This window comes from Tricharina praecox, assembly GCF_024521635.1.
Source record: "Tricharina praecox strain CBS 144465 chromosome Unknown BZA05scaffold_3, whole genome shotgun sequence".
Taxonomy (NCBI): domain Eukaryota; kingdom Fungi; phylum Ascomycota; class Pezizomycetes; order Pezizales; family Pyronemataceae; genus Tricharina; species Tricharina praecox.
This window is the reverse complement of record NW_026250405.1, coordinates 1172596-1191368: the sequence shown is the minus strand read 5'-3', so window position 1 is coordinate 1191368 and position 18773 is coordinate 1172596.

The window sequence follows — 18773 nt, the reverse complement described above, 5'->3', positions numbered from 1 at the left end:
GCACGATGTTCACCCATGTGTTTGAAGTTTTTGCCGCTGAACTGAACCACAACTCAAGCCCTAAGGCTTAAGCCGGTAGGATTCCACGGCAGGGGACGCCAAAGCGGAAACGTCGGACCAGCTCGTCTCCGGGAAAGCAGTGGCAGGCTCGGGCTAGGACCGTGGAGTATATACGGTCGTACTAGTATGCACGGCGATTGCTCGCTCCATAAAAACGTGAGCGGAAGTATTGCGCTCTAGGTACTCTAGTGGGCACTGGGAGGAGGAGGAAGAAGTCATTCTCGACCTGCCTGCGGTTTCCTCCTGCTGCCGCCCAGCATAAGTACGTATCCTCACGCCGCTCCCCACCCAGCAGCTAGGTAGGTAGTCCGCTTATGTAGGAAGTTCCGCTCTCCAGACACGCCGGCCTTTGCCTCTGCATTTGCGTTCCCCCAACCACCGAGCCCTGCAGCAGCCCTAATGGTCTCGAAATATACCATGGTAGATACTACAAGTATACAAGCCTACAACCTCTGCTAGGTAGTACCACGGCGCTCTGACGGCCAGCTAACGGCTAACTTCAGTGCAAGCATCACCAAACATCTGAAATCACTCGCGACGATAAGACAAGACATATGTCTTACACCGCCGAATTCCCAGAACAGTTCTAATGTAATAAAGTGAGTACAGGGGGAAAGTACTATACCACTCGGCCAAAAGATACTTTGATGGCTGAAGGCCATCATCCCAGTAGCTACTTAAGGCAAGGATTTCTGAACTGTGACAGTATCCCCTCTTTGGGGCTTACTCCAGGAAGCCTTCAAGTAGTTAACCCCCAGTGAGTGATATTTAATGATAAATATCTTCAACCATCACTCAATGTAAGCCATGCAGCGGCAGCAGCAGGAAGTAACTGCTCACAGTGAGAATTGAACTCATGACCTTGGCAGCCATCGAAATGTAATAAAGTACATTCGGAAAGTACTTTATCAGTCAACCAAAAGGTATCTTGATAGCAGAAGGCCATCATCCCAGTTGTCATGGCTCGCGGCTGAATGACGAAGGAATGGCCGGCGCAAGGGCCGGAAAAGTTGGGAGGCAGTGCACCAGCAGTGCAAGGATGAGTCGCAGAGGATGAGGGCTGTGTGCAGGAAGCAGGAGTAGCGCGGCTGCGCAGGGTGTGAGTCATGAAAGTGGGGTACTGACAAGGTGGATTTGTCAGTGTCTGGCACACACCCACGGTCATTGTCAGGTTGCGGAAAGAAGTGGAGGATTTCCTATATAAACGGGCCGTTGCCCCTCTGTATTTAGTTCTTCACGCAACAACTTGTTAATTCAATCACTGTTACCTCTGTCCTTGCCTCGGCTGCCGTCTGCGCCGTAGTCCTTGTCCCTACCTCTGTTCTCAGTTGCCGTCTGCACTGAGCCCCGCCTTACCTTGTCCTCTGAACCCGTCTTGCCTCTGCCGAACCCAGAACCCGATCCCCCGCCCAGCTTGGCTACCTGGAGCCTTGCCTGACTGTGCCATTACACTTTGTTGCGTCCCCTATCTCTCCACCTAGCGAATTACGATGGCCACCAACACTCAAGTACCTGGCGCCCCCCAGCAGGAGGAAGTACCGGTGGCACCGCCCTTCTACCGAGAAATTCCCGCCGCCATCTACGAACAACTCGAAATCATTGTCAATCACGATGCACCCGTTGATGATGCAACCCTGATGGAGTTGTACAATGGATTCAGAATCCTCGGCCGCGCAATCACCCTGTCCCCAATAGCAGTAGCAACCTGGCGATTCGATGACCTTGAAAAACAACTTGCGGACGCCCTCCGTATTGCCAACCGCCTCGCCACCGTCGACGCCCAACCTCAAAGCCGCGCTGAGCGTGTCCCAGAGCCCGCCATGTTGGACGGAACACGCGACAAACTGGAAGGGTTCGTTGCCCAACTTCGACTCAAGCTATACAGCGGCCCAGCACGTTTCCCAACTTCAGCACTCCGAATGGCCTATGCCTTCAACCGCTGAGAAAGTCGCGCCCAAGCACAGCTCCTGCCGTACATCGAGAACCACGACATCACCCTCACCGACGCTGATGCGATCATCACACTCCTGAACAACGCGTTTGGTGACCACGACCCAGGGGCTACCGCTCGAGCCAAGCTGCACCACCTGAAACAGGGCAATAAGGAGTTCACCTCCTACTTTGCGGAATTCCAGAGGCTTGTCTCCAAACTCAATTGAGACGAGCATGCGAAACTTGACGCGCTGCGAGAAGGAGTATCTATCGAACTTGTGACACCCCGATAGATATGGGAGGTCACGACGGTCGCAAGAGATGTGATTAGATAGTCCGGGTGATTAGAATAGAGTTGCGAGACGAAAGGATAGTTAGAAGCGATCAAGGACAAGATAGGAAGGAGGAAGCAAACGGATTCCAGAGTCTAGACAGTGATCGGAGTTGCGGGAGATCGGGATAACAGTCCAGAGGACTTTGAGATCTCCGTTCATAGGGCCCCGCAGTAGGAACTCTGATCCAGGGAAAAACTGTTATGACGAGAGAATCAAACATCGACCTATGGGGGCAGAGAACTTCAGGCGAAGAACTCTGCCGGCGCATGAGGGAGATAATTGCTCGGGAACTCCGATCTATCTTGGGCGCGTGGTGTTTACCACCTGCCTAGTCGAGAAGACTATCCGAAGAGAGCTGACGGAGACTCAAGGCTAGTCCACGGAACTCCGATGCAAAGGAAGCAACGGAGCTACGTCAGGCCGCACTCTAGAGGAATCACGTGCTGAGGATCGGTGTGACTCCCCGATAGGTATCGGAGGTCATGACGGTCGCGAGAGATGTGATTAGATAGTCCGGGTGATTAGAATAGAGTTGCGAGCCGAAAGGATAGTTAGAAGCGATCAAGGACAAGATAGGAAGGAGGAAGCAAACGGATTCCAGAGTCTAGACAGTGATCGGAGATGCGGGAGATCGGGGTAACAGTCCAGAGGACTTTGAGATCTCCGTTCATAGGGCCCCGCAGTAGGAACTCCGATCCAGGGAAAAACTGTTATGACGAGAGAATTGAACATCGATCGATGGGGGCAGAGAACTTTGAGCGAAGAACTCTGCCGGTGCATGAGGGAGATAATTGCTCGGAAACTCCGATCTATCTTGGGCGCATGGTGTTTACCACCCTAGTCGGGAAGACTATCCGAAGAGAGCTGACGACGACTCAAGGCTGGTCCACGGAACTCCGATGCAAAGGAAGCAACGGAGCTACGTCAGGCCGCACTCTAGAGGAATCACGTGCTGAGGATCGGGACAACTATAAGTCGAACCGAGCGGGCAACTGAACCAAAACACAAATCATCGCACCGAACAAACCATCGAACAAACACCCTTAAGATTATTCCGTTGTGAATTATCGAAATTCATGACTTTTATTCTACACTCGATATTACCATAGTCTCCGACGACGCAAACTAGTTCCAGTCTCACACTTTAATCTTAAGGTTACAGTCACCGATTTCTATCGAAATGTCCTCCTCAAACCTCGACATGCTCCGCCTCGAACTTCCTCAGACCCTGAGCAATGCGCTGGTTAGCATCCCGCAAGCATCCGAAACCGTCGAAGTACGAAACCCGGCAGCCTGGCTCAGGCTGATGAACCACCAATACCAAACGGCACAAAGAGACCTGCGCCAACTTTACCAAGCATGCGATCATAAGTTCAACGAAGAGGACTCACGAATGCAGGAGATCAGAAGGAACTACGAACAACTCTGCAATGGGGTCAAGTATGTATACAACCTCCACGCTCACAATGCCGAAATGAATACAGAATGGCTTCGAACCGAGCTGTCAACGGTAGCGAACGCGACGCACGCCCTGAGCAGCGACGTGTGGGCAGTCGTTAGACAACGCAACCAGAAAGACGAAGACAAATGTGAGCTGCAAAGCGTCGCAAACGCTCGCCTACAAGACGCCATCGTGTTCCTCGAAACGGCGCAAGTCGAACAACGCAGGGAGCAAGCGGTGTATAACCGCAATGTGGAAATATGGGCAGGGAAACAGGAAGAGAAGGCGGAATACCTCTACAAAGAGCAACAGCGAATCAAGGAAAAAATCGCTCGAGCGGAGAAAAAATTGAAGGCTGTAGAGGTAAGGACAGGGAAGGCGAAGGAAAAGGCCCCAGAGTGGGTGAACACCACCCCAAGAGGAGGATCGAGGGCAGAAAGATCAGCAACAAGGGAAACTCCGGCTGGTGCAGGAATGTTCCCTCCTCCTCCACCCCTAAGACGTCCGGTGACTAATCTTAGAGGTGATCCGTCGGATGAGGAACCATCGGATGATGACGATTGCATCCCTTTGCCGCGTCGTTCCCCGCCCCGTCACCGAAACGCTCCGCTACCAAGAGAAGACAACGAAGACGAAGAGAGTCGCTTCGCTCGGATCATTGCTGCTGCCGTCTCGGCATCGAACCCAAGGGCCATCAAGCTTAAAATGAAAGAGCCCAAACCGTTCGATGGCAAGCAAAGGACAGCCTTCCGTCCATGGTGGGACTCAGTCGAAGAATATTTTGAGTTCCACCCAGAGGCAAACGAGCAGCAGAAGATAGCGCGGGTGGGATCCCGACTGGAAGGAACAGCGGCAGAATGGCATCAGGCCCGTCGAAAAAGCCTGAGGCAGCTACACTTGGAAGATACGTGGCAGGCGTACCAAGAGGCACTCAAGGAGGCGTACCGCAACACGCAGGAGGGAGCGAACGCATTAAGAAGGATGTGGGCCCTCAAATACAAAGGAGACATCCAGGTTTACATGACCTCCTTCCGATCGGTTAACATGATCGCTCGCGCCACCGGGGAACCGCTACAAGACATAGTCAACCAGGCCATGACCACCGACATCGTTGACATGTGCTTCAACCTGCACACCGAGCCCTACGAAGACGATGAGGACTTCTTGGAAACGGTGCTCAAGGCTGGCAACCATGTGGAATGCTGGGACGCGCTGAAAAAGGCAAGGGCAATGAGGAAAGGGGGATCGGGTAGCCAGGGTTCCGGCGGCGACCGGAAGGGACCTGGCAACGGCTGGCAGGGCCAAGGAAAGGGCAGAGACCCTGGGGGCCGCAAGGAAAGCGGGGAGTCCCCGGAGGGCCGAAAGGCCAAGGAAGCAACAGGAGTCAGGAAGGGAAGGACAAGGGAAGGGGACATCTACGCGGAAGCCAAGGAGGCTCTGGTAGCCAGGGTTCCGGCGGCGACCGGAAGGGACCTGGCAACGGCCGGCAGGGCCAAGGAAAGGGCAGAGACCCTGGGGGCCGCAAGGAAAGCGGGGAGTCCCCGGAGGGCCGAAAGGCCAAGGAAGCAACAGGAGTCAGGAAGGGAAGGACAAGGGAAGGGGACATCTACGCGGAAGCCAAGGAGGCTCTGGTAGGGGTTCCTCAGAAGGATATTGATGCCCACAAAGCATCCAAATGCGACTGTTCGCGTTGCGGACGAGATGGCCACCGAACCTTCCAATGCTACGCCTGGAAAACAGTCGCCGGTATCGAACTCCCGGAGAGTCCAAAGGTGTCGACCGTGATAAAGAGAAAACAGGACACCCAGGATGCCGAACCCACTCGACCGAGGTCTAAGCAACACAAGGCTACGGCGGTTGTGGTGGAGGATGAAGCAATGACGGAGGTACCTCCATTCTGGGAGAGGAATGAGAGCGAGCGGGAGGATTTTTGAGCGGCCCCAGCACTCCGCAGACTGGACGGCCAAGTGTATATGTTTGCGGAACGAAGAGACCACGGCCTCAGGATATCGACAGCAAATCCAGAGATAAGCGAAGACGAACGGACCAACCTATTTCCACCAGTCCAACCGCGCCGAGCGCCTCAGGGTGTGAGCCCCCAAAACCTGTCAGTGGACCACGACTAATCATACAAAATGATGCTCCTCTGGTCTGAGCAGAAGCGACGACGGATCCGAGTACTCCTCGACACAGGATGTGCGATTCCGATCATCAAACGAAGCCTTGCACGAGAACTTGGGTTGCCCCTCATTCAACGACCCAAGCCGGTGGAAATCAAGGACTTCCACGGAACCATAGTGGAAGGAGCCGGGGAATATTTTACAATGCCGATGCTCCTCCAACACCGAAGACACTACACCAACGAAACCTTCGAAGTGGCTCCCTTGGACGACTGCGGTGCCTACCTCCCGTATTGGTGGATGGCTAAGCATGAACCGACAGGGTTGTGGGAGAATGAAGCACAGAAAATTCGCTTCACCAGCACCCGATGCAAGGAACAATGCACCTTGCAACAAGCAACCAGCTTTCCGATGGAACTTGACACGTCTGTCATTCACAATTCGGAGGCTCGCATTATTGGATACGTCTCAGCTGGCCCGGAATCAGATCCACCCATAAATCTGCTTCCGGAGAAGTTCAGACGATATGCCAACATCATGAGCAAGGAAGCAGCCGATAAGCTTCCCGACCACAACTCCTACGACCACGCAATCGATCTCAAGGAAGGAGAGACTCCTCCATGGGGTCCTATCTATGCGCTGTCAGAGAAAGAACTTGAGGCCCTCAGGGAGTGGCTCAAGGAGATGCTCCAGACAGGCAAGATTCGAAGATCCAAATCACCAGCCGGGGCGCCCCATATTATTTGTACCAAAGGCGCACGGCAGGGGTCTCCAATTGTGTGTCGACTATCGCGGTATCAACAAGATTACCGTAGCCAATCGCTACCCACTTCCGATCATGGCAGAGTTGCAAGACCGAGTCCGGGGTGCGAAAGTCTTGACCAAGATTGATCTGAAGAATGGCTATCACCTTATCCGCATCAAGGAAGGTGACGAGTGGAAGACGGGTTTCCGCTGTCAATACAGACTATTTGAGTTTTTGGTCACGCCGTTTGGGCTGACCAGCGCTCCAGCGACGTTTCAGGACATGATTAACCACATATTTCGGGATATGTTGGACCTGGGACTGGTCGCGTACATCGATGACCTCCTCATCTATGCGAAGACGCAGGAGGAGCATGACACGATAGTCATCGAGGTACTAAAGAGGTTGGAAGAAAATCAGTTGGCAATCTCACCAGAGAAGTGTGTCTGGTCGACAGGGAGAGTCGAGTTCCTAGGATACGTGATATCCCAAGATGGAATTGAGATGGCTAAGGACAAGGTGGAATCTGTGCTCTCGTGGGAGGCGCCGCGGTCGCTCAAGGAAGTACAAGCCTTTCTTGGGTTCCACAATTTTTACAGGCGCTTCATCAAGGATTTCTCAAAGATCACGAGACCCTTGACCGAGAGCAAGAAAGAAAAAGGGAAAGATTGGAGATGGACAGGGGAGATGGAACTGGCATTCGAAGAGCTGAAGTCTAGGTTCACCACGGCAACGATTCTAGGGCACTGCAACCCAGAACTACCTGTCGTGGTGGAATCCGACGCTTCAGACTTCGTGTTGGGCGCAGTCCTTTCTCAAAGTGCAGAGAATGGGAAGTTACACCCGTTTGCGTTCCACTCAAGAAAGTTTACCCCAGCCGAAATCAACTTCGAGATTCACGATAAGAAACTACTCGCGATAGTAGACTCTTTCAAACGCTGGCGGCAATACCTCGAGGGAGCAAAACACCAGATCCAGGTGTACAGCGACCACCAGAACCTTGAGTACTTCACAACCACGAAAGTACTCAATCGACAGCAGGCGAGATGAGCACAAGAACTCGCTGGCATCAACTTCAAAATCTACTACCGGCCCGGCAGCCAGAACGGCAAACCTGACGCATTATCCAGGCGCCCGGAGTACCGCCCTGAAAAAGGGGGGGTGGAGATCAGCTGATTACGACGATCCTGCATAAATCACACTTTGCAGGCGACGATTCGAGAGTTTCATCAATCAGCACCGGAGGCGAGAGCACCGTGTTTCTGGTTTCGTCAACTCGGCTACATTCAATCCCCGTACCAAAGTGGAATGAAGAATTTCTGGGTTGGGTCAGGAAGGCATGAAAGGAAGATACTGGGTATCAGGTGGCTGTGAGCAGCATCAAGGACACGAACGAGGGCGCCGCTCAGAAGGACACTGAGTTGGAGGGCTGAAAGGCCTGGGAACTGGCCGCCGAGAGTAGGGACACCGCCAGGATGGGTCGAAAAGCCAGGATTTTGAGGATGAAAGAATGGTGCCTGTTGTAACGGCACGGTCGGGCAAGGCTCCAGGTAGCGAAGTCGGGCTGGGGATCGGGTTCTGGGTTCGGTAGGGGCAAGACGGGTACAGGAGACAAGGTGAGGCAGGGCTCAGTGCAGACGGCAACTGAGAACAGAGGCAGGGACAAGGACTACGGCGCAGACGGCAGCCGAGGCAAGGACAGAGGTAACAGTGATTGAATTAACAAGTTGTTGCGTGAAGAACTAAATACAGAGGGGCAACGGCCCGTTTATATAGAAAATCCTCCACTTCTTCCCGCAACCTGACAATGACCGTGGGCGTGTGCCAGACCCTGAGAAATCCACCTTGCCAGTACCCCACTTCCGTGACTCACACCCTGCGCAGCCGCACTACCCCTGCTTCCTGCACACAGCCCCAATATCCTGCGACTCATTACTGCGCTATCCCTGCTCCCTGCACACAGCCCCAAATCCTCTGCGACTCATCCTTGCACTGCCGGTGCACTGCCTCTGCACTGCCCCCCAATTCTCCCGGTCCTTGTGCCGACCCTCCCTTCGTCATTCCGTCGTGAGCCGTGACACCTGTATAGGAAAGAAAGGCTATGGGTACCAGACGGCAAGGAACTCGTCAGACCCATCCTCGAGTCGGAACACGATACGAAAGTCGCGGGGCATATGGGCCAGGACAAGACTATCGAACTTATCCGGCGCAATTTCTGGTGGCCAAAGATGGACCAGCAGATTATAGACTTCCTCCGGAGTTGCGCGCAGTGTCAGAAGGACAAAGCAACAAGGCACCAGCCGTATGGACTACTCAATCCTCTCGCGTTACCATACACCCATGGCAATCAATAGCCATGAACTTCATTACCGACCTACCGGAATCCAACGGATGCGACCAGCTATGGGTGGTCGTCGACTGCTTCACCAAGATGGCGCATTTCATCCCCCTACCTAAGGATGGAAAGATAGCCGAGGATCTCGCAAAGATTTTTGCCCGCGAGATATGGCGCTTTCACGGATTACCAGCAGACATAGTGTCGGATCGAGACTCACGGTTTACCTCGGGTACATGGAAAGAATTCATCCGGCTGCTAGGCATTAAGCCCCGGATGTCAACAGCGTTCCACCCACAGATGGATGGACAAACGGAACGCCTCAACCAGACGATCGAAGCATACCTCCGCTCCTTCGTCAACTACGAACAGAACGATTGGGTGAATCTCCTACCGATGGCTGAGTTTGCCTACAACAACTCGGTTACACCGGCAACCGGAATGTCGCCCTTCTATGCGAATTTTGGATACCACCCTTCGGCGACAAACCCTGCTGCGGCAAATTCTCTCAACCCCGCCAGCAAGGTCTACGCTCACTGGATGCATACAGTCCACGAGGAAAATATCAAGACCCTCGAACGAACGCGCGAACGAATGCGCAAGTATGCAGATCAACATCGTCAGGAGGCACCGGCTTATCAAGTAGGAGACTTGGTAATGCTCAACGGGCGGAACATTCAAACCCGCCGACCCTCGCGGAAGTTGGACCACAAGAACCATGGTCCCTTCCAAATCGAGAAGACCGTATCGCCGCTCGCTGTCAAGCTCACTCTGCCAAGGAAGTGGAAGATTCATAATGTCTTGCACGTCTCGCTCGTTGAACCGTTCCGAGCCGGCACCCGAGTACCACCGGATCCCTCTCAAATCTTACGAGAGGCCGATGATGTGTAAGGCAATGAAGAATACAACGTCGATGAGGTTATGGGCAGCTCGAAGAAAGGTCGACGAGTGCTCTACCTCGTGAAATGGCTCAACTACCCCGAACGACGGGACTGGACGAACGAGCCATTCGACAACTTCTCAGTAGGCGGTCGGGAAAAGCTACACGAGTTTCATCGCAATAATCCCGATGCGCCGAGGGACTACCGGCTTACAGATGAGTAAGAGTTTTTTCCCATGTGGTTTTCTCGAACTCGGGCAGTGTAAGACTGGAACGATTACGATCGTCGGAGTCAATTGATAGGATAAAATAAAGATGAAAATAGAAAGTTTTCTTTCTTTCACAAACGGAATAATCTTAAGGGGTAGTGTCGATGGTTTTCTGGTTGCTGATTCTGATGATGAATCTTTCGCCGTGTCGTCGGAAGTCTATATAGTTGGGTGATTTGATCGAGTCACGTGCCAGCCGTTGCCGTAGCTTGCTGCCGGATTGAAGCCCGAGCGTGAAAACTCTGCACTTGGTCGGAGACTTCCTGCGCCATGTCATCAGAGTCCCTGTAAACTTTCAGGATAGTTTATACAAACTAGGGAGGTATGGCGCACCAATCCTTACCCGAGCATAGTCCGGTTTCAGCTATCTCCCCGCTGGGCAACGGCTGCGCCTTTCGGCACGGCTCTTATTTGCTTAAGACGCCAGAAGAGGGGCAACACTCGTCATAGTGGTTTTTCTCCGATCAGAGTTTCCTCTGCGCTTGTTCCGCGATTCGCCTGCCTCAAGTCAAGGATGACTGTATCGGACTTTTCGTGCGTATCGCTGCGCCTCTGATCCCACCTAGACTCTGGTCCCGTTTGCTTCCTTCCTTCCTATCTCGTCTCTGACTAGCTACGACTAATCTAAAGGTTTTCTCCTGCTCCCCGATCCATCTAACTATTTTTCCCAAACTTCTGTTGGTAAGAAGCCGGACCCCGAAGCCGGGCCGACTGCGACCAGAGTGTCACACCAACTCCCCTCTCAAATGCTTTCGTCCCGAAGCGCGCGGAGTTCCATCTAGTTTATATACGGTGAATGCCGTCCTCCAACCCCTGCATCCTACTATCGCTCGACTCAAGAGAAAAACCCAGTGGGAAAACACTCCCAGTCTTCTGTGAGCCGATAGTCCCTCGGTGCATCCGGATTCTTGCGGTGGAATTCCCGCAGTTTCTCCCGACCACATACTGAAAAGTTGTCGAAAGGCTTGTGAGTCCAATCCCGTTTGCTGGGATAGTTGAGAGGTTTCACGAGGTAGAGTACGCGCCGTCCTTTCTTGGTGCCACCCATAACCTCCTCGACATCGTATTCCTCATTGATCTCGACGTCATCCGCTTCCCGGAGTATTTTCGACGGGTCAGGGAGATCTCGGTTGCCTGCTCGGTAGGGTTCGACAAGCGAGACACGGAAGACATTGTGTATCTTCCATTTCCGCGGTAGCGTGAGCTTGACGGCTAGGGGGGAAACGATCTTCCCGATTTGGAACGGGCCATGATTTTTGTGGTCCAGTTTCCTCAAGGGGCGACGGGTTTGTATGTTCCGTCCGCTGAGCATTACCAGGTCTCCTACCTGATAAGCGGGGGCCTCTTGGCGGCGTTAGTCGGCGTAGCGGCGCATGCGTTCCTGTGTTTGCTCAAGACACTTGATGGTCTCCTTGTGCACACTCTGCATCTAGTGCGCATAGACCGTGCTGACGGGGTTGAGGGGGTCCGTCGCAGCAGGTCCGCTAGCTGTTGGGTGGACTCCGTAGTGATCGTAGAACGGCGAGAATTTAGTAGCCGTGGTGACTGAGTTATTGTAGGCAAACTCAGCCATGGGGAGAAGGCTAACCCAGTCGTCTTGGTCTTTGTTGACGAAGGAGCGGAGATATGCTTCGATCGTCTGGTTCAGGCGTTCTGTTTGCCCGTCTGTTTGGGGGTGAAACGCCGTAGACATCCTTGCCTTGATGCCTAAAAGTTTCATAAATTCCTTTCACGTATCCGACGTGAAGCGGGAACATCTGTCCGATACGATATCCGAGGTGGGCTGTGGAAGCGCCAGATTTCGCGGGCAAAGATCTTCGCGAGGTCGCTGGCCGTGTTGTCGTCTTTTCGTAGAGGAATGAAATGCGCCATCTTGATGAATCGGTCGATGACTACCCAGAGTTGGTTGCATTCCTCGGACTCGGGTAGATCAGTTATGAAGTCCATAGCGATGGATTGCCATGGAGCGTACGGCAGTTCGAGGGGGTTTAGGAGTCCATAGGTTTGGTGTCGCCCTGTCTTGTTTTTTTGACATTCAGGACAGCCCCACACGAAGTCGATGATGGCTTCGTCCATTGTTGGCCACCAAAAGTTGTGTCGAATCAACTCGATCGTTTTGCCCTGGCCCATATGGCCGGCGAGTTTGGTATCGTGTTCTTACTCCAGGATCTGCTGGATCAGACCTTTGTTGTTCGGTATCCACAACTTCTCCTTCCGGTACACACATCCATCTTCCACACTCAGTATCCTAGCCTTTCGGCTCATCCGTTCAGAGTCTCTGCTGCGAACGGCATCCTCCTTGACCTTGCAGTCATTCGGCACGGAATTCCCACGTGCCGCTACCTCCTTAGCCTTTCCGGTATTCGGCTCTTGTTCCTCAGAAGCCGCTTCACCAACGCTTTTGATAGCTTTCTCCCACTCAGCGTCAGATCCTCCCTTCTCGCGCACCAACTCCAAAAATTCCGAAGACCATTTCCGTGTTGGGGTAGAGGTTAGCCGTACCGACGAGATCATAAACGAGGTACCGTGTCCAGCCGTACTGATTGAAGAGACATTGTTCTTTCCTGCAGAGTGTTTGTCGTGCAGGATCGTCGTGATTGGTTGATCCTCACCCCCCCTTTTTCAGGGCGGTATTCAGGGCGCCGGGAAAGAGCATCAGGTTTTCCATTCTGGTTTCCAGGTCGGTAGTAGATCTTGAAATCAATGCCGGCGAGCTCCTGTGCCCATCGTGCCTGGCGTCGATTGAGTACTTTTGTGGTTGTGAAGTACTCGAGGTTCTGGTGGTCGCTAAAGACTTGCACTTGATGCTGTGCACCTTCGAGGTATCGTCTCCAGTGCTTGAAAGCGTCGACAATGGCAAGTAGCTCTTTGTCGTGGATTTCGAAGTTGATTTCTGCGGGAGAGAATTTCCTCGAATAGTAGGCAACAGGGTGCAGTCTTCCTTCTTCATCCTTCTGGGATAGGACGGCACCGAGGGCAAAATCCGATGCGTCTCTTTCAACGATAACTGGTTCATTGGGTTGGAAGTGGGCCAGTATCGGAGCGGTAGTGAAGCGTTTCTTCAGATCGTCAAAGGATTCCTGCATCTCGGGCGTCCATTGCCAACCCTTCTTATCGCCTTTCGTAGACACCGTCAACGGGCGCGCGACCCTCGCGTAGCCCTTGATAAAGCGGCGATAGAAGTTAGCAAAGCCCAGAAAGGATTGAACGTCTCGCAGGGACCGGGGTACTTCCCACTCAAGCACACTTTCCAATTTGTCCCCTGCCATCTTGATTGCTTCTCGGCCCACTATGTAGCCGAGAAATAAGACCTCATGCTTCCTCCACTCGCATTTTTCCGCTGATACGGCAAGTTTGTTAGCCGTCAGACGTTGCAGGATTTCTTTGACTATTTCATCATGCTCCGCCCTGGTAGAGGCGTAGATGAGAAGATCGTCAATATAGGCAACGAGGACAAGATCAATCATATCCCGGAAGATATGATTAATCATGTCCTGGAAGGTAGCAGGTGCGTTGGACAGCCCAAACGGCATAACGAGAAATTTGTAGAGGCCATAACGTGTTCGGAATGCTGTCTTCCACTCGTCCCCTTCTTTGATGCGTACCAGGTGATACCCATTCTTCAGGTCAATCTTGGTGAAGAACTGTGCTCCACGGATCCTGTCTTGTAGTTCAGACATAAGTGGGAGTGGGTATCGATTGGCGATAGTGACGCAGTTGAGTCCTCGATAGTCGACACAAAGGCGAAGACCACGTCCATGGGCTTTCGGGACGAAGAGAATGGGGGCTTCTGCGCTGGAGGTGGACCGGCGTATCTTTCCGGTCCGTAGCATGTTCTTCAACCATTCTCGGAGGGTTTCGAGCTCTGCTTCCGAGAGGTCATAGATCGGACCCCAAGGAAGTGTGGTATCTTCCTTGAGCCGGATCTCGTGGCCGTAGGAGCGGTGTTCCGGAAGTGCATCTGCGGCTTCTTTTCCCATGATATCAAGAAAGTCGCGCAATTCTTCTGGTATCTGTTCCAAGGGGTCCGTCGCCAGCTCAACGGCCGCGACGTATCCTATTACCCCAGCGTCCGGATTGTTTGCAATCTCCAGGTCATAGCTTAGGGGAAACTCCGTCGCTGTGTGCTTGGTGCAGTTCTTCAAACAGGAGGGGCTGTTGAAGCGGAGTTCGGGGGTGTCCCAAGCACCTTGTGGGGTGTGCTTGGCTATCCACCAGTAGGGGAGGAACGCGTCCACTCCCGGTTCGAGGGAGGTCATCTCGAAGACTTCTTGGGAGTAGTGGTTCCGGTGTTGGAGGAGAAGGGGCATTGTATAATATTGGCCGCTTTCTTTGATGGTTTCGCCGGTAAAGCCACGCAACCTGACGGCTTGTTCGTGCTTCTGCCAGGGAATTTTTAACCGCAACGATAGGGAGGAGTCCAGGAGTGGGGTAGAACAGCCGGTGTCTAGTAACACTCGGATTCGGCTTTGTTGTTTGTTGCCCCAGTGTAACATCATCTCCACTATCGGTCGGTTTCCGTTTCTTGGCTTGGGCGCGGACGTAGCGGTTGTGCGTCTTCGCTTATCCCGTTCGTTTTTTTCGGGTTCGGGGCCCAGTCGTTTTCTGGATGTGCCGCATATATACATCGTGGTCTTAGGCTGCGGCGTGCCTTGACCTAACAAAAATCCTGCTCCTCGTCCGAACCTTCCGCCCAGACGGGAGGGGCATCTCTCATGGCCTCGTCCCTCATATCCACTGCAGCGGTTTTGGGTGCCTTGGATTTTGGTGGTTCCGACGAGTCATTTGCGCCGCGCTTTCGCTTGTTTGCGCCTGCGACCTTTCGTGGGGCTGGGGGAAGTTGGGTGTTACCGACCGTCTTCGCTGCATAGCAGGCAAGCGCTCGGTGTCCTTCTCTTCCACATCTCATGCAGCCACCGGACTTCTTGTGGGCATCTATTTCCTGCTGAGGGACCCCATCCAATGCTGCCTTCATCCCATCCCAGATCCCCTCCTCTTTACCTGTCCGTGAACCGGACTGACCACCTCGGCTCGAATCTCCCGTCGGCCGGTGGTCCTCCTTTTCTTTCCCTGGCTTTTCAGCCCCTTGCCAGATTCCTTCGAGCTACCACTCAAACTCTGGCCACCCGATCCACCCCTCTCTTTTGATTTCAGCAGCGCCTTCTTGCGCTCCACGTGCCGTCCTGCTTCGTAGGCCGCGTGTAGGAACGGCTCGTCTTCTCAAAAGATTCCCGCATTTTGGGCAAAGCGCATATCGATGATATCAGCAGGCATGGCTTTATCGATCATGTCCTGCAAGGCTTCTCCAGTGACTTGAGCGTGGAGATTCAACGCTCTGAATGAGGTGAGGTATGATTTGATATCTCCCTTGTAACGAAGGGTCCACATCTTGTCCAATGCCTCTCCGGCCTCACGGGGGTCCAGGTATTCTTCCTGAATAGCGTCTGCGTACGCTTGCCAGGTGTCCCGTTGTCGGAACGTCCTTCGCCGTGCCTGGTGCCATTCCAGTGCCGCATGGGTAAGCAATGTGCCTATCCACACGATGCGCTGGCGGTCCTCGGTCCGTGGATAGAAGTCAAGGTATTCTTCCACCGCGTCCCACCAAGGGCGGAAGGGGGTGGTAGGCTTCCCGTCAAAGCTCTTTGGATTGCTGAGACGGAGCTTTTGCACTTCTTCTTGGGAAGCTCTGAATGCTTCCGAGAGAACTCTAGCGAAGCGACGTTTGTCAGTCTCGTTAGGTTCGGGAGATGCGCGAGTCTCCCTCGGTCGGCGTGGAGGAGGGCTTGATGAATGCCTGTTGTCTTCGTCCATCGGGTCGTTGTCCGATGGCGGCCCACCTGGGGGAATTACTGGAGGTCTCGGGGGGATTGGGGGTGCTCCTCCTCCTCCGGTGCCACTACTCTGAGGTGGTGGATGAGAGTCCGTTGACTCAGATCTTCGCGGGCTCCTGTGGGCCCACGGGGGTGCAGCGCCGCGGGGTGCCCGGCCGCGAAGGGAGACTTCTCGGGTTGCCCTTTTTGTTTTGGCTAATGCGTCTGCGAGTTTCTTCTGTTCTGACGCGAGCCGAGCTGTCTCCGCTTCCTACTGTGCTGCCCATCTTTCCAGGTTTTGTCGGTACTGGGCCTGCTCCCGTTGGCGTTCGAGATCTGCCGTCTGGAGGAATACCATCGCGTCTTTCATGCGTGCATTCGCTTCTTCCTGGATGAAGATTCGCCGTGTGGCATCGTTCGTTTTTTCAGTGATCATTTCCCAGACATTGCTACTGAAGGCCTGCGCCGCGTTCGCGATTGCGGATAGCTCCGTGCGCAACCATTCTTGTTGGACCGTTGCGTCTGAGTTCTGGAGGTCGAACAGGTACTGGCAACTGCGATAGAGTGCCTCATAGTTTTGTTCGATTTCTCGCATTCGTCGGTTCCCGTGGTCGAAGGTTTTGTCACAGGCGACGTAGAGGGATCGGAGGTCCCTTTGCGCCGTGCGAGGGAGGTTGATCATCATCCGGACCCAGTCTGCGAGGCTACGAACTTCGACTGTTGAGTTATCAATAGAGGTATCATTGATGACCGCTTGGAGAGATCGTGGGCGCTCCAGCCAGAGTATATCCACGTTGGAGGAGGGTGCGGCAATCGGTCTGGAGGGGGAGCCCATTTCGTAGGTGGTAATTCTTTAGAAAAGGATCGATTTTTCTTAAGATTATAGTGTGAGACTGGAACGATTACGGTCGTCGGAGTCGATTGATAGAATGGGGTTTAGAATGAAAATAGATAGCCTTCTTTTCACAAGCGGAATAATCTTAAGGGGTAGTGTCGATGGTTTTCTGGTTGCTGATTCTGATGATGAATCTTTCGCCATGTCGTCGGAAGTCTATATAGTTGGGTGATATGGTCGGGTCACGTGCCAGCCGTTGCCGTAGCTTGTTGCCGGATTGAAGCCCGAACATGAAATCTCTGCACTTGGTGCGGAGACTTCCTGCGCCATGTCATCAGGGTCGCCGTAAGCTTTCAGGATAGTTTATACTAACTAGGCAGGTATGGCGCACCAATTCTTACCCGAGCATAGTCCGGTGCCAGCTATCTCTTCGCTGGGCAACGGCTGCGCCTTTCCGCACGGCTCTTATTTGCTTGGGACGCGAGAAGAGGGGCAACACTCGTCATAGTGGTTTTTCTCCGATCAGAGTTTTCTCTGCGCTTGTTCGCGATTCGCCTGCCTCAAGTGGAGCATGACTGTATCGGACTTTTCGTGCGCATCGCTGCGCCTCTGATCCCACCTAGACTCTGGTTCCGTTTGCTTCCTTCCTTCCTATCTCGTCTCCGACTAGCTACGACTAATCTAAAGGTTTTCCTCCTGCTCCCCGATCTATCTAACTATTTTTGCCGAACTTCCGTTGGTAAGAAGCCGAACCCTGAAGCCGGGCCAACTGCGACCAGGGTGTCACACCCGTGGTCTAAGAACCAGCGACGACGGATTCGTGTACTCGTCGACACAGGATGTGCCATACCAATCATGAAACGAAGCCTTGCACGACAAATTGGGTTGGCCATCATTTGTAACGGCACGGTCGGGCAAGACTCCAGGTAGCGAAGCCGGGCTGGGGATCGCGTTCTGGGTTCGGTATCGGCAAGACGGGTTCAGGGGACAAGGTCAGGCGGGGCTCAGTGCAGACGGCAACTGAGAACAGAGGGAGGGACAAGGACTACGGCGCAGACGGTAGCCGAGGCAAGGACAGAGGTAACAGTAATTGAATTAACAAGTTGTTGCGTGAAGAACTAAATACAGAGGGGCGACACCCCGTTCATAAAGAAAAACCTCCACTGCTTCCCGCAACCTGACAATGACTGTGGGCGTGTGCCAGACCCTGAGAAATCCACCTTGCCAGTACCCTGCTTCTGTGACTCATACCCTGCGCAGCCCCACGACCCCTGCTTCCTGCACACAGCCCCAGTCCCCTGCGGCTCATTACTGCGCTATCCCTGCTCCCTGCGCACAGCCCCCAATCCTCTGCAGCTCATCCTGCACTGCCGCTGCACTGCCTGTGCACTGCCTCCCAACTGTCACGATCCTTGCGCCAACCCTCCCTTTGTCATTCCGTCGCGGGCTGTGACATCATTCAACGACTTAAGCCGGTGGAGATCAACGACTTCCACGGAACCATAGTCGAAGGAGCCGGAGAATATTATACAATGCCGATGCTCCTCTTACACCGGAGACACTACGCCAACGAAACCTTCGAAGTGGCTCCCTTGGACGGCTGCGACACCTACCTCCCATATTGATGGATGGCTAAGCATGAACCAGCCGGGTTCTGGAACAATGACGCCCAGAAAATCAGCTTCACCAGTGCCCAATGCAAGGAACAATGCGCCCTGCGTCAAGCGACCAGGTTTCTGATGGAATTGACTCGTCTGTCATTCACAATCCGGATGCTCGCGTTATCGGATACGTCTCAGCCGGCCCAGAATCAGATGTCGTGAAGACTTTCGGAAGAGAGCTGACCATGACTTAAGGCTAGTGTGACACCCTGATCGCTGCCGGCTGGACTTCAGGGTCCGGCTTTTTACCAACGGAAGTTCGGGAAAAATAGTTAGATTGATCCGGGAGCAGGAGAAAACCTTTAGATTAGTCGTAGCTAGTGAGAGACTTGATAGGAAGGAGGGAAGCA